The following is a 14,532-nucleotide window of genomic DNA, read 5'->3' as shown; positions in this document are numbered from 1 at the left end:
ACATTCTGTTAAAGGTCCCCGAAGCACACACATCCCTGGGTCGCTTGTCTTTTCAGTTCGCTGCAGCGAGCGACTGGAACGAGCTGCAGCAAACACTCAAACTGGACAGTTATATCTCAATCTCTTCATTCAAAGACTCAATCATGGACACTTACTGACAGTTGTGGCTGCTTTGCGTGATGTATTGTTGTCTCCACTTTATTGTTCTTTGTGCTGTTGTCTGTACCCAATAATGTTTGTACCATGTTTTGTGCTGCTGCCATGTTGTGTTGCTACCATGCTGTGTTGTCATGTGTTGCTGCCTTGCTATGTTGTTGTCTTAGGTCCCTCTTTATGTGGTGTTGTGTTGTCTCTCTTGTCGTGATGTGTGTTGTGTCCTATATTTTTTTAATTTTTAATCCCAGCCTGTCCCAGCAGACGTTTGTTACGCGCTCTGCACTTCAGCACTCGGAGGTCCCGTTCTGTGAGCTTGTGTGGCCTACCACTTCGCGGCAGAGCTATTGTTGCTCCTAGACGTTTTCCACTTCACAATAACAGCACTTACAGGGCAGAAATTTGACAAACTGACAAACTGGGAGCATCCTATGATGGTGCCAGGTTGACAGTCACTGAGCTCTTCAGTAAGGCCATTATACTACCGATGTTTGTCTATGAAGATTGCATGGCGGTGTGCTCAGTTTTATAGACCTGTCAGCAACAGGTGTGGCTGAAATAGCCGAATCAACAAATTTGAATGGGTGTCCACATACCTTTGTATATATAGGCCTGGTATAGACTAGAAGACATGAAACTGAAATTAGACTTTTTCGCTCAGCACCTTAGTGTTGCCTCTGTTCACATTCTCCCACCTCTCACAGATGATTCTATGGAGAGAACTCGCCATAGCTTCAGATCTTCTAGCCTTTATTTCCAGGTAACACGAGACTACAGCTCTGCACATCTGGTCTTCACCACTAGGGGCTCCGTCCCTGAGTGACAGCTGTTTCCCCTTAGTCTGACCCTCACCCCCAGGGCTCAGTGGTACTTCCTCCAGCGATCATGCTCTATAGAGGGAAAACGCAGTCATTCAAGAAAGATTTTCTGAGTTGACAAGCACATGCACACACTTACTGATGTGTGGGTAGCTGCAGGTGTAGCTGAGGATGCAGTATCCAGCGAGCAGCATGGCCACTCCTCCCAATCCATCTTTCCTCACGTCTATATACAGTACCTCCCGTAGTACCACTGCTATCCTAGAGAGAGATAGAACATGACAGTTGGAAGTGAGAGATATCTTGGGATAATCGAAAAAGATACTGTGTGAGTGAGTGTTTGTGTGTGTGCGGGGTGTCCTACCTCTGTGCAGGGCCAGTATTCCCTGTATGGGGTTGACGGGAGCTCGGTTAGCGATCAAGCCAGGCAGTTCCTTCAGCCTCACCTCCCCTAGAGACAGTGCATCTGCAACTCATCATCTCTTCTACAGGGAGTAGGTGTGTCAAAGGTTAACGGTGTTAGCCAGTCTAAATAAAGTAGGACTAGACAAACACTACTGACCCATTATCCTCTGCTCAGTGCCGTACTTCCTGGTGTTGAGTGGCGCTCTCTCCCTCGTCACGCTCTGATTGGCTGTTGCTGCCTTCGCAACGATGAGAGGGAGAGAGGTGAAAGAAAGAAAAGAGGAGGGGCAGAAAGAGTAGGAGGGTGAGAGGGAGGAGGAGGGGAGAATGGGAGACAGGGAGTGAATCAAGTAGATGCATGAAGCATCAGCCCTTCCAGTATTGGGCCAGTAAGAGAGCAGGGTGATGACGTTATCTTGAGTCCTATCCTCTGATAGGGCAGGAGCATCTCAAGCGTTGCGTCCATACCTACTACACCCCACTGGGGGGTGGGGGGGGATCCAAGGGGTATTGAGTGAGGAGGGAGGAGGGGAGAGAGGGGCAGGATCAGAGTACAGGGATGGAGAGACAGAGGGAGGGAGAGAAATTAAAAGGCTGGGGTGGGGTGACCCCCTATTCAGGCCAAGGTGGGGTAATCCTGAAGAGGTGACGGAAGGGGCAGAGGGAACAGAGGTGATGGCTGCAAGGGAGGGGGGATGGCTGGGTTGTATGTTGCTGTTGAGATCTCTTATCCTCTCGGTTAGTGTTGTTCCAGTTAGTGAGGTCTGAGGGTGGGTGACTGGGCTGAGTTAGCATCGGGCGCTAACATGCCAACAGTTTCATGGTTACCACTGAGGGCAGGGTTTGTGGTTGAGGTTTGAACAAGGTCAACCGTGAAAAGTCATCTGGTCTTGTTGTATAGATGGATTTTGTTATGATCAGTGTTCGTGGTCTGAACACGATCCAGCACTGTTGAAACGTGGTTGACCGTGAGTGGTCCCTGTTGCTTGTCTTGATGCGTAGACTGTTTTTATTGAGGTCAGAGGTTATGGTTGGGTTATGGTCCAATACGGTTGTCTTGCTGTACTGACGGTCAAGTTTGAGGTCAGCTGTGCTGGTGGTGTGGTCTTGGATGCGGGGTCTGGGCTGACCACTCCTCTCTACTGCTCCCAAACTCCACCTTCTTCCAGAAGCATCTTGCTTCTCTTTTTTCCCCTGCTAAAGGATCCTTGGATAGTGTGGCAGCAGCTCTGGCTGTCTGAGCGGATAGCTCAATTAGCTCTTTCAGTGACACCTTCTTAGAAGCAGCTTTGGCTTTAGTGCTGGCTGTGACTGTAGCAGTGGCTGGGGCTGCTTTGAGCTTGAGTGGAGTAGCTGTTAATGTAATTTCATAATTCCAATATGTGTTCATTAATTGAATTCACTTAGTCTATTTTATGAGAATTTGTAAGATTCTTATTTGCATAAAATTGACAGAGACCAGTCTTATCAAAATTAGATACTAGTATTTATTCTCGGAGCGCTGCCATGTAACCACGAACAACAGTTTATATACTAAATATGACGTCATAGGTTATAAAATGTCCTTCCTCCTATCGACCAGGACAGAACAGTTCAAAAGTTTATTCCCACCCCCCCGCTCGCTCGCTCCAGACACACAGTTAAATCAAGATTAAACTTCTGAAGTATTCATCTATCACTATTCAGCAGACAGCTCCAGATAACGGAAAACCCAGGAAAACACTCGCTGCCTTATCTAAACATCCCAGAACTAAGTTGAGTCGGTTCAACCACAGGTTAACGATCCTTTCTGCTTACTTAAAACCCACAATCTATTTCCTCCCCAACCCAGCTGGAATGGTATTTATTAATCAGATATAATAAAACAGAGTAGAGTTGAATTAGTTATAGTTATATTTAAAATGTAGATATTGTTTAGTCATTATTCATAAAATTCCTAACAGTAGCTTTGGGTTTAGTCTTGGCTGTGACTGTAGCAGGGTCTGGGCTGGGACTGCGTTGAGCTTGGTTGTGGTTGTTGTAGCTTTAAGATTCGTGGGGGTCTGGGCTGGATATTTAACCCAACTCTCCTTGGAGACTATCAAAGTCTCAAGGAGCTTCTGCTTTCTCATACTCTTAGTTGATGTTGTTGATGATGTGGATGATGAAGATGGTGATGACAGTGTCTACTTACTCTTCTTAGTAGTTTGCAATGATGAGGAAGATTATGATGTTGTTTTCTTAATCTTAGTTGTCTTTGCCGATGGTGCTGATGAAGGTGGTGAAAATGATGAAGATAATGTATTACTCTTAGTAGAAATTCTTGAAGGTGATGATGATGATGTCTTTTTGCGCTTCTTACATGTGATTAGGTTAAGTAGGCAAGGGGGGGGGTTCTTTGAGTTGTCATGGTGACTGGAGCCATCTTGCATTTGGGAAGGTGGCTGTTAAGTCTCGAGAAAAGTTTTCCCACAAAATGGACACGCCTCTACTGAGGAAGACATGACTGCAGGAACACACAGTATAAATTATGAAAATATACTGAACAAAAATATAAATGCAACATGCAAGAATTTCAGCGATTCTACTGAGTTATAGTTCATATAAGGAAATCAGTCAATACATTAATTAATTCGGCCCTAATCTATGGATTTCACATGACTGGGCAGGGGCGCAGCCATGGGTGGGCCTGGGAGGGCCAGAATCAGAAGGAGGAGTCAGAAAGCAGAATCAGAAGGAGGTTTTCTCCACAAAAGGGACAGAAATACTCAGTTGCATCTGCTATCTGGGTTGCTGGTGACAGACAATCCCGCGGGTGTAGAAGCAGGATGTGGAGGACCTGGGCTGGCTTGGTTACACGTGGTATGCGGTTGTGAGGCCAGTCAGACGTACTGCCAAATTCTCTAAAACGACGTTGTGGTAGAGAAATGAACATTCAATTATCTGGCAGCAGCTCTGGTGGACATTCTTACAGTCAGCATGTCAACTGCACGCTCCCTCAAAACTTGAGACATCTGTGGCATTGTTTTGAGTGACAAAACTGCACATTTTAGAGTGGCCTTTTATTTTCCCCAGCATAAGGTCCACCTATGTAATGATCATACTGTTTAATCAGCTTCTTGATATGATACACCTATCAGGTGGATGGATTATCTTGGCAAAGGAAACGTGCTCACTAACAGGGATGTAACAAATGTGTACACAAAATGAGAGAAATTATTTTTTTGTGCATATCTAAAAATATCAGGGATCTTTTATTTCAGCTCATGAAATATGGGACCAACACTACATGTTGCGTTTATATTTTTGTTCAGTATAGATTATATTAATTATGTTTAATTTTTAGATGTTTTATTTTTTACCTCTAATGACTAACTTTATTGTCAGAATAAAAAATTATACATGATCTATACATTAGTTAAGCAATAAGGCTCCTCGGGGGTTTGTGAAATATGGCCAATATACCACGGCTAAGGGCTGTTTTTAGCACAACACAAGGCAGAGTGCCTGGGCACAGCCATTAAGCGTGGCAAATTGGCCATATATCACAAACCCCAGAGGAGCCTTATTGGTATTAATAACTGGTTACCAAATGTTTGACCTTACTTTTGCTAAACTTTTATTTCACTCGTTACCAATACAGCAATTGGTTACAGTTCTAAAGAGAAAAACATCAGATATAATGTATCTAGTAGTCAGCATAGTAGAACTTTGCTGCCCTCTAGTGGAACCTACAGCTCCACTACAGTGCCTAGTGATCCTACACACCCTTTGGCCAGTTATCACATTTAGCGGTGCGTGGGTAAAATCACTGGGGAAGGCAAGCCAGGGAAAAGAATGCATTTTACAACCTATGTGTTGTGATAATTGCGTTGTTTGCTCTATAACCTGTTAGTTCATATGCCTTGACACTACGGGAGGTTTGTGGCACCTTAAATGGGGAGCATGGGCTCGTGGTATCGGCTGGAAAGGAGTTAGTGGAATGGTTTCCATGGGTTTATGCCATTCCATGAGTACTGTTCCAGCCATTATTATGAGCCATCCTCCCCTCACTAGCCTTGACTCTGATATGCAAAGCATTCGGAAAGTATTCAGACCCTTTGACTTTTTCCACATTTTGTTACGTTACATCCGTATTCTAAAATAGATTAAATAAAATAAATCCCCATCAATCTACACACAATACCATATACCCATAATAACAAAGCGAAAACAGAGTTTACGAAAAATTTTGCAAATGTATAAAATAAAAAAAAAATAGAAACACGGTATTTACATAAATATTCAGACACTTTGCTATGAGACGGAATTGAGCCCAGATGCATCCGGCTTCCATTGATCATCCTTGAGATGTTGCTACAACTTGATTGGAGTCCACCTGTGGTAAATTCGATTGACTGGACATGATTTGGAAAGTATAAGGTCCCACTGTTGACAGTGCATGTCAGAGTAAAAACCAAGCCATGAGGTCGAATGGAATTGTGCGTAGAGCTCCAAGATAGGCTTGTTTCGAGGCACAGATCTGGGCAAGGTTACCCAAATAAATCACCATGACTCTTCCTAGAGCTGGCCACCCGGCCAAACTGAGCAATCGGGGGAGAAGGGCCTTGATCAGGGAAGTGACCAAGAACCTGATGGTCACTCTGACAGAGCTTTAGAGTTCCTCTGTGGAGATGGGAGAACCTTCCAGAAGGACAACCATCTCTGCAGCACTCCACCAATCGGGCCTTTATGGTAGAGTGGCCAGACCGAAGTCACTCTAAAAAAGGCACATGACAGCCTGCTTGGAGTTTGCCAAAAGGCACCTAAAGACTCTCAGACCACGAGAAACAAGATTCTCTGGTCTGATGAAACCAAGAAACCAACCGCAAGCTCTGGACATTTACACCTGGATCTCACAGCTAGCTAGCTAGCTGCTATCCGTGTGACTATTGGCTTATGTCGTTCCCGGAGCAAACATCAATTATTCCATCAGCCACTCCTAAGAGTTGCATCAGCCACTCCTGGGCTACATTCACCTATGATCCCCTCTAACACACGGAACCCCACTAATCTACAGACGGAAACGCACGAGGTGGCTAAAAACAGACCTCAATCCTATGCTAGTTTGCTACCGATGGCCCGGCTAGCTGTCTGAATCATCAACCTCACTACTCACTGGACCCTTAAGATCACTCGGCTAAGCATGCCTCTCCTTAATGTCAATATGCCTTGACCATTGCTGTTCTGGTTAGTGTTTATTGGCTTATTTCACTGTAGAGCCTCTAGCCCTGCTCATTATACCTTATCCAACCTTTCAGTTCCACCACCCACACATGCGATGACATCACCTGGTTTCAATTATGTTTCTAGACACAATATCTCCCTCATCATCACTCAATACCTAGGTTTACCTCCACTGTATTCACATCCTACCATACCTTTGTCTATACATTATACCTTGAAGCTATTTTATCGCCCCCAGAAACCTCCTTTTACTCTCTGTTCCGGACGTTCTAGATGACCAATTCTCATAGCTTTTAGCCGTACCCTTATCCTACTCCTCCTCTGTTCCTCTGGTGATGTGGAAATGAATCCAGGCCCTGCAGTGCCTAGCTCCACTCCTATTCCCCAGGCGCTCTTTTGATGACTTCTGTAACCGTAATAGCCATGGTTTCATGCATGTTAACATTAGAAGCCTCCTCCCTAAGTTTGTTTTATTCACTGCTTTAGCACACTCTGCCAACCCGGATGTTCTAGCCGTGTCTGAATCCTGGCTTAGGAAGACCACCATTTTCAGACAAGATAGAACGGCCAAAGGGGGCGGTGTTGCAATCTACTGCAGAGATAGCCTGCAGAGTTCTGTCCTACTATCCAGGTCTGTACCCAAACAATTTGAACTTCTACTTTTAAAAATCCACCTCTCTAAAAACAAGTCTCTCACCGTTGCCGCCTGCTATAGACCACCCTCTGCCCTCAGCTGTGCTCTGGACACCGTATGTGAACTGATTGCCCCCCATCTATCATCAGAGCTCGTGCTGCTAGGCGACCTAAACTGGAACATGCTTAACATCCCAGCCATCCTACAATCTAAGCTTGATGCCCTCAATCTCACACAAATTATCAATGAACCTACCAGGTACCACCCCAAAGCCGTAAACACGGGCACCCCCCTAGATATCATCCTTACCAACTTGCCCTCTAAATACACCTCTGCTGTTTTCAACCAAGATCTCAGCGAACACTGCCTCATTGCCTGCATCCGTAATGGGTCAGCGGTCAAACAACCTCCACTCATCACTATCAAACGCTCCCTGAAACACTTCAGCGAGCAGGCCTTTCTAATCGACCTGGCAGGGAAGGATATTGACCTCATCCCGTCAGTAGAGGATGCCTGGTTATTAAAAAAAAATGCCTTCCTCACCATTTTAAATAAGCATGCCCCAATCAAGAAATTTAGAACCAGGAACAGATATAGCCCTTGGTTCTCTCCAGACCTGACTGTCCTTAACCAACACAAAAACATCCTATGGCGTTCTGCATTAGCATCGAACAGCCCCCGTGATATGCAACTTTTCAGGGAAGCTAGAAACCAATATACACAGGCAGTTAGAAAAGCCAAGGCTAGCTTTTTCAAACAGAAATGTGCTTCCTGCAACACAAACTCAAAAAAGTTCTGGGACACTGTAAAGTCCATGGAGAATAAGAACACCTCCTCCCAGCTGCCCACTGCACTGAGGATAGGAAACACTGTCACCACCGATAAATCCACTACAATTAAGAATTTCAATAAGCATTTTTCTACGGCTGGCCATGCTTTCCACCTGGCCTACCCCGGTCAACAGCACTGCACCCCCCACAGCAACTCGCCCAAGCCTTCCCCATTTCTCCTTCTCCCAAATCCAGTCAGCTGATGTTCTGAAATAACGGCAAAATCTGGACCCCTACAAATCAGCCGGGCTAGACAATCTGGACCCAGTCTAAAATTATCTGCCGAAATTGTTGCAACCCCTACTACTAGCCTGTTCAACCTCTCTTTCGTGTCGTCTGAGATTCCCAAAGATTGGAAAGCAGCTGTGGTCATCCTCCTCTTCAAAGGGGGGGACACTCTTGACCCAAACTGCTACAGACCTATATCAATCCTAACCTACCTTTCTAAGGTCTTCGAAAGCCAAGTCAACAGATTACCGACCATTTCGAATCCCACCATACCTTCTCCGCTATGCAATCTGGTTTCAGAGCTGGTGATGGGTGCACCTCAGCCACGCTCAAGGTCCTAAATGATATCTTAACCGCCATCGATAAGAAACAATACTGTGCAGCTATATTCATTGACCTGGCCAAGGCTTTCGACTCTGTCAATCACCACATCCTCATCGGCAGACTCGATAGCCTTGGTTTCTCAAATGTTTGCTTCGACTGGTTCACCAACTACTTCTCTGATAGAATTCAGTGTGTCAAATCGGAGGGCCTGTTGTCCGCGCCACTGGCAGTCTCTATGGGGCTGTCTCAAGGTTCAATTCTTGGACAGACTCTCTTCTCTGTACACATCAATGATGTCGCTCTTGCTGCTGGTGAGTCTCTGATCCACCTCTACGCAGACGACACCATTCTGTATACTTCTGGCCCTTCTTTGGACACTGTGTTAACAACCCTCCAGACGAGCTTCAATGCCATACAACTCTCTTTCCGTGGCCTCCAATTGCTCTTAAATACAAGTAAAACTAAATGCATGCTCATCAACCAATCGCTGCCTGCAGCTGCCCGCCCGTCCAGCATCACTACTCTGGATGATTCTGACTTAGAATATGTGGACAACTACAAATACCTAGATGTGTGGTTAGACTGTAAACTCTCCTTCCAGACTCACATCAAACATCTCCAATCCAAAGTTAAATCTAGAATTGGCTTCCTATTTCTCAACAAAGCATCCTTCACTCATGCTGCCAAACATACCCTTGTAAAACTGACCATCCTACCGATCCTCGACTTCGGCGATGTAATTTACAAAATAGCCTTCAATACCCTACTCAATACATTTGATGCAATCTATCACAGTGCCATCCGTTTTGTCACCAAGGCCCCATATACTACGCACCACTGCGACCTGTACGCTCGCGTTGGCTGGCCCTTGCTTCGTACTCGTCGCCAAACCCACTGGCTCCAGGTCATCTACAAGACCCTGCTAGGTAAAGTCCCCCCTTATCTCAGCTCACTGGTCACCATAGCAGCACCCACCTGCAGCATGCGCTCCAGCAGGTATATCTCTCTGGTCACCCCCAAAACCAATTCTTCCTTTGGCCGCCTCTCCCTCCAGTTCTCTGCTGCCAATGACTGGAACGAACTACAAACATCTCTGAAACTGGAAACACTTATCTGCCTCACTAGCTTTAAGCACCAGCTGTCAGAGCAGCTCACAGATTACTGCACCTGTACATAGCCCACCTATAATTTAGCCCAAACAACTACCTCCCCCTTACTGTATTTATTTAGCTCCTTTGCACCCCATTATCTATACCTATCTCTATCTCTACCTTGCACATTCTTCCCCTGCAAATCAACCATTCCAGTGTTTTACTTGCTATATTGTATTTACTTTGCCACCATGGCCTTTTTTTCCCTTTACCTCCCTTATCTCACCTCATTTGCTCACATTGTATATAGACTTTTTTTTCTACTGTATTATTGACTGTATGTTTGTTTTACTCCATGTGTAACTCTGGGTTGTTGTATGTGTCGAACTGCTTTGCTTTATCTCGGCCAGATCGCAATTGTAAATGAGAACTTGTTCTCAACTTTCCTACCTGGTTAAATAAAGGAAAAATAAAACAATTAAATAAAAGATTGAACTCTTTGGCCTGAATGCCAAGCGTCACGTCTGGAGGAAACCTGGCACCTTCCCTAAGGTGAAGCATGGTGGTGGCAGCATCATGCGGTGGGTATGTTTTTCAGTAATCTTGTTTCTCATGGTGTGCGAGTCTTTAGGTGCCTTGTACTGAGTAGCTTCCATCTGGCCATTCTACCATAAAGGCCTGTTTGGTGGAGTGCTGCAGAGATGGTTGTCCTTCTGGAAGTTTCTCCCATCTCCACAGAGGAACTCTAAAGCTCCGTCAGTGACCATTAGGTTTTTGGTCACCTCCCTGACCAAGGCCCTTCTCCCCCCGATTGGTAAGTTTGGCCGAGCAGCCAGCTCTAGTTAGTCTTGGTGGTTCCAAAGTTCTTCCATTTAAGAATGATGGAGGCCACTGTGTGTTTGGGGACCATCAATGCTGCAGAATGTATTTGGGTAACCTTGCCCAGATCTGTGCATCGACACAATCCTGTCTTGGACCTCTACGGACAATTCCATTCAACCTCATGGTTTGTTTCTTGCTCTGACATGCACTGTCAACTGTGGGGCCTTATATAGACAGGTGTGTGCCTTTCCAAATCATGTCCAATCATTTGAATGTACCACTGGTGGACTCCCAAGTTGTAGAAACATCTCAAGGATGATCAATGGAAACAGGATGCACCTGACCTCAATTTCGTGTCTCATAGCAAAGGGTTTGAATACTTATGTAATTAAGGTGTTTATTTGATTTTTTTTATTCAAAAATTGCTTTGTCATTATGGGTTATTGTGTGTAGATTGCTGAGGATTTGTATTTATTTAATCTATTTTTGAATAACGTAACAAAAGGTGGAAAAAGTAAAGGGATCTGAATACTTACCGAAGGCACAGTACATTCAACCTTGTGAAGGAAATGTCCTTTTTGGGGAAGCCTGGCTTCCCATGGCATCCATGAATACACGCCACTGCCTCTGTATTTTCAAGTATCGTGGGGGCAGCATCATGTCATGGGTATGCTTGTCACCGGCAGAGACTCGAGTTTGTCAGGATCAAAATAAATATGAAAGGAACAAAGCCAAGGTAAAAAGTTAGGAAAACATGCCTCAGTCTTCTGAATAACTAATCCTGGGATAGTTGTATTTTTCAGCTGGACAATTACACAAATCGTAATGCCGAATACACACCAGAATGACTTTCTAAGAGGTGTTGAGTGTTCCTGAGGGGTCTAGTCTCAGTCCTGACAAATCTGCTTAAAAAAAAAAATAGAAAAGGTTTGAATATTGCTGTCCTTCAGAGTGACTTCCAACCAAATTTACTGAGCTTTAGCAATTTTGACAAAAACAATGGATATGTTGCTCTAAGAGTTGTGCAGAGTCAGTAGAATCTTATTTAAAATGATTTACAGCTGTAATTCCTGTCAAAGGTGATTCCACCAAGCATTAACTCTGGGGTGTGAAGACAAAAAGGAAGATATCATCACATATTCATTTAGAAACACTTCTATACTTCATTCAGATTGGAAATGTGGAGCAGGTTGTGTAGAGCAGTAGGAAAACAATCAAACGTAATGCCTTTTTAGATTTCATTTTAAGGCAGTCTGGTCAGAGGATGGAACTCTTCAGTTCAACTGAACTTGAGAAACCTTAGTCTAATCAGACCTTGGGGCATTGAAGCATGCACACGGTCCAGAACAAGAGAACCCCTACTTTATAGTCTATGGTGTGAATGAATGACAAGTCACTTCATTAAAGAAATATGTTTTATTTTAACGGTTTAAGTGGCATTAAACAAGGAAGAATGCTGATTGTTAGAAAAAAGGAAACATGTCCATAGTCTGTTCAATGACAAGGCAATGTGTGAAACAGCAATCAGCAAATAATCATCTGCCCATTTTTTAAACAACCATTTACACATGAAAGTAAACCAAGTGTTTTATATTACAACTAAGGCATCAGGTGTCAGTATGTACAAGGCCAGAGAGGGACAGTGGAAAGACAAGACACGTCATCTCCGTAGCTAGAGGAAAACTATCAGTTGATCCTTGTACACATATGGTGAAGGCACAGTGTGATTTAGCAGGAGAGAAACGTTACAACGCTGATCTGGAGTTAACCTCAAGCTGTCATTCAGCACTATAAAGGTGGCAGATTTTACAGTGTCAGCATACCTATACACATTATGACAGTATACACACACACTATGGTCATCAACAACACAGGTTACAGTATAGACAGGAAAGAAACAAAAACATTTCAACTAGAATATAAATTGGAGTCAGTCTGTACAACTATAAACATCAAACAGATGGCCAGAGAGGCTGTCTAACGCAACACACATCCCTTTACAAGGGCACCAATGGGAGGGGAGGAGTGGGAGGCGTTATAGAACGTTCATATAGGAATTAACACGCATGTATGGCACTACCTGAAGGTTATATAACATTTGCTCCCCAAATGAATGCAGCCCAGGGCCTGAGACACACCCCTCTGCTCTTCTGGGTTGTATTCATTAGGGCACACTGTGGCAAAACGTTTCAAAACATTGTGCAATGAAAAAAAAAAGCAGTTTCTTATTGGACAAGTTCAGATAGTACCTCCCCGTTGCAGCCCGTTTCTTCCAATTCGTGCCTAAAGAATACGTCCAAGAACAGGTTCGCACGGAAGACATTTAACTAAGAATCTAAAGCTTTAACCTGGAGTATCCAATATAGACAAGGGGTATTCAAATATTACCCTACGAGGTATGGAGTACTGCTGGTTCTGTTCTACCTGATAATTAATTGCACCCACCTGATGTCCCAGGTCTAAACCAGTCCCTGATTAGAAGGGGAAAATTGAAAAAAGCATTGAAGGGCCAGATTTGAATTTGAGGGGTCTCGACAATAGACTACAGACACAATAATGACATTTATACAATGGTCTCCATACAACCCTGAGATAACAATATTAGCTAACCGTCACGCCTGCCTGCTGCAAGTGTGTGTGTCCTTACAGCAGAATTACAAGTTAACCATCAGGGAATAGTAAGGCAGACATTTAACTGTATACACACACACACACACACACACAGGAATGTAGGTGATCAAGGACATTATTGATTAAATGATAGTTTACGCAAATACCTAAGGCTAGACAGGTATACATACACAGATAGCTCAGTACAGATTAACACATGCATGCATGCACGCACACACACACAGTGATTAAGGGTTATTAAGATGTTGTATGAAGGCATTATGGTTTCTCCATCAGTTAGTCACACAGATCAGTGGACAGGAGAGGGGCTATGATAGCACGGTAGGCATCAGGGTAGACATCAAACTGACCCAGGGACAGAGCTTAGTATCCAGCATTCAATCATGTCCCTAGCCAAACTGACTTCAGAGCAGTCTATAGACCATCCACTCACCACAGGGCAGTAAAAACCAAATAAAAACATCTAAACAGAAGTGGAACGTCAAAGTCCTCCCCAAGGCATGGGTGTCCTCAACCAAGTCCTCTTAAAGTCTGGTTTATTGCAGGTCCTCTTTTAAAAGGTGAGAGGTCCTCAATCAGGTCCTCTTTTAGGCAGGAGAATAAGTCCTCTCTGGGGTCCTCTCGGAGGCTGGTTTTGCTCAGGTCCTCTCTGGAGGTCATAGTTCACTGGAGCATCAGCTGTTTGAGGTTGTCATGAAGGATAGTATCCTTGACATCTCGGAACACCAGGCGGATGTTCTCTGTGTTGATGGCCGTGGTGAAGTGGTGGTAGAGGGGCTTCTGTGTCAAGTCTCTTCTCTTCTCCCGGAAACAGTCCACTAGGAACTTCTGGACGTCCGGCAGGCTGTGGTCCGGCCCCGTGTACTCTGGGAAGTATTTACTTAGCGAAACATTCAAGACCTGCCGAGAACAAGGATCAACCGAACATAACATGGAACGTCAGTACAATCAGAAGGTTGGTTGGGACTCAATCACAATACTTGACATCAATATATTTCTCTCTGAAAAGCTAAGAGCCCATTTTCTTCAGTGAGGACTCATGCGAGCAGGGTCCAATCTACTCAAGGCATCACTATCTTAGGTAAACGAGTTTGTGATTACGGGGAATGTGACTGTACAGACCTTCTCCTCCAGCAGGTCAGTCTTGTTGAGGAAGAGGATGATGGAGACTGAGAGGAAGACTCGGTTGTTGACAATCGTCTCAAAGATGTTCAACGACTCTCTCAGCCGGTTGGTCTGCCTGTCCTCCATCAAGACCTAGAACACACAGGGGATAAAAAAATGAAATAAATAAATAAATTAGGTAGTGTGTCAGTGAGAGAGAAACAGAGGGCGTGTGTGGTGAGCGTGTTCAGTGTGCGTGCATGTCCACTGTGTGTGTACCTGGTCAT

At 44.5% G+C, this 14,532-nt stretch overlaps 1 long non-coding RNA gene across 1 annotated transcript; it reads right to left on the bottom strand.

The window, feature by feature from the left end:
• Nucleotides 1-640: 640 nt before the first annotated feature.
• On the bottom strand, nucleotides 641-1,587 carry LOC110499585. The gene is made up of 3 exons (XR_002469982.2): nucleotides 1,336-1,587; nucleotides 1,111-1,232; nucleotides 641-1,043 (listed from the first exon to the last, which is right to left on the bottom strand). It is a non-coding gene; the product is annotated as an uncharacterized LOC110499585 (long non-coding RNA).
• Nucleotides 1,588-14,532: the final 12,945 nt, after the last annotated feature.

The sequence above is a fragment of the Oncorhynchus mykiss genome, chromosome 20 (genome assembly GCF_013265735.2).
Source record: "Oncorhynchus mykiss isolate Arlee chromosome 20, USDA_OmykA_1.1, whole genome shotgun sequence".
Lineage (NCBI taxonomy): Eukaryota > Metazoa > Chordata > Actinopteri > Salmoniformes > Salmonidae > Oncorhynchus > Oncorhynchus mykiss.
The sequence above is the reverse complement of the archived record's forward strand: the minus strand, read 5'-3'. Positions and strand labels throughout refer to the sequence as shown.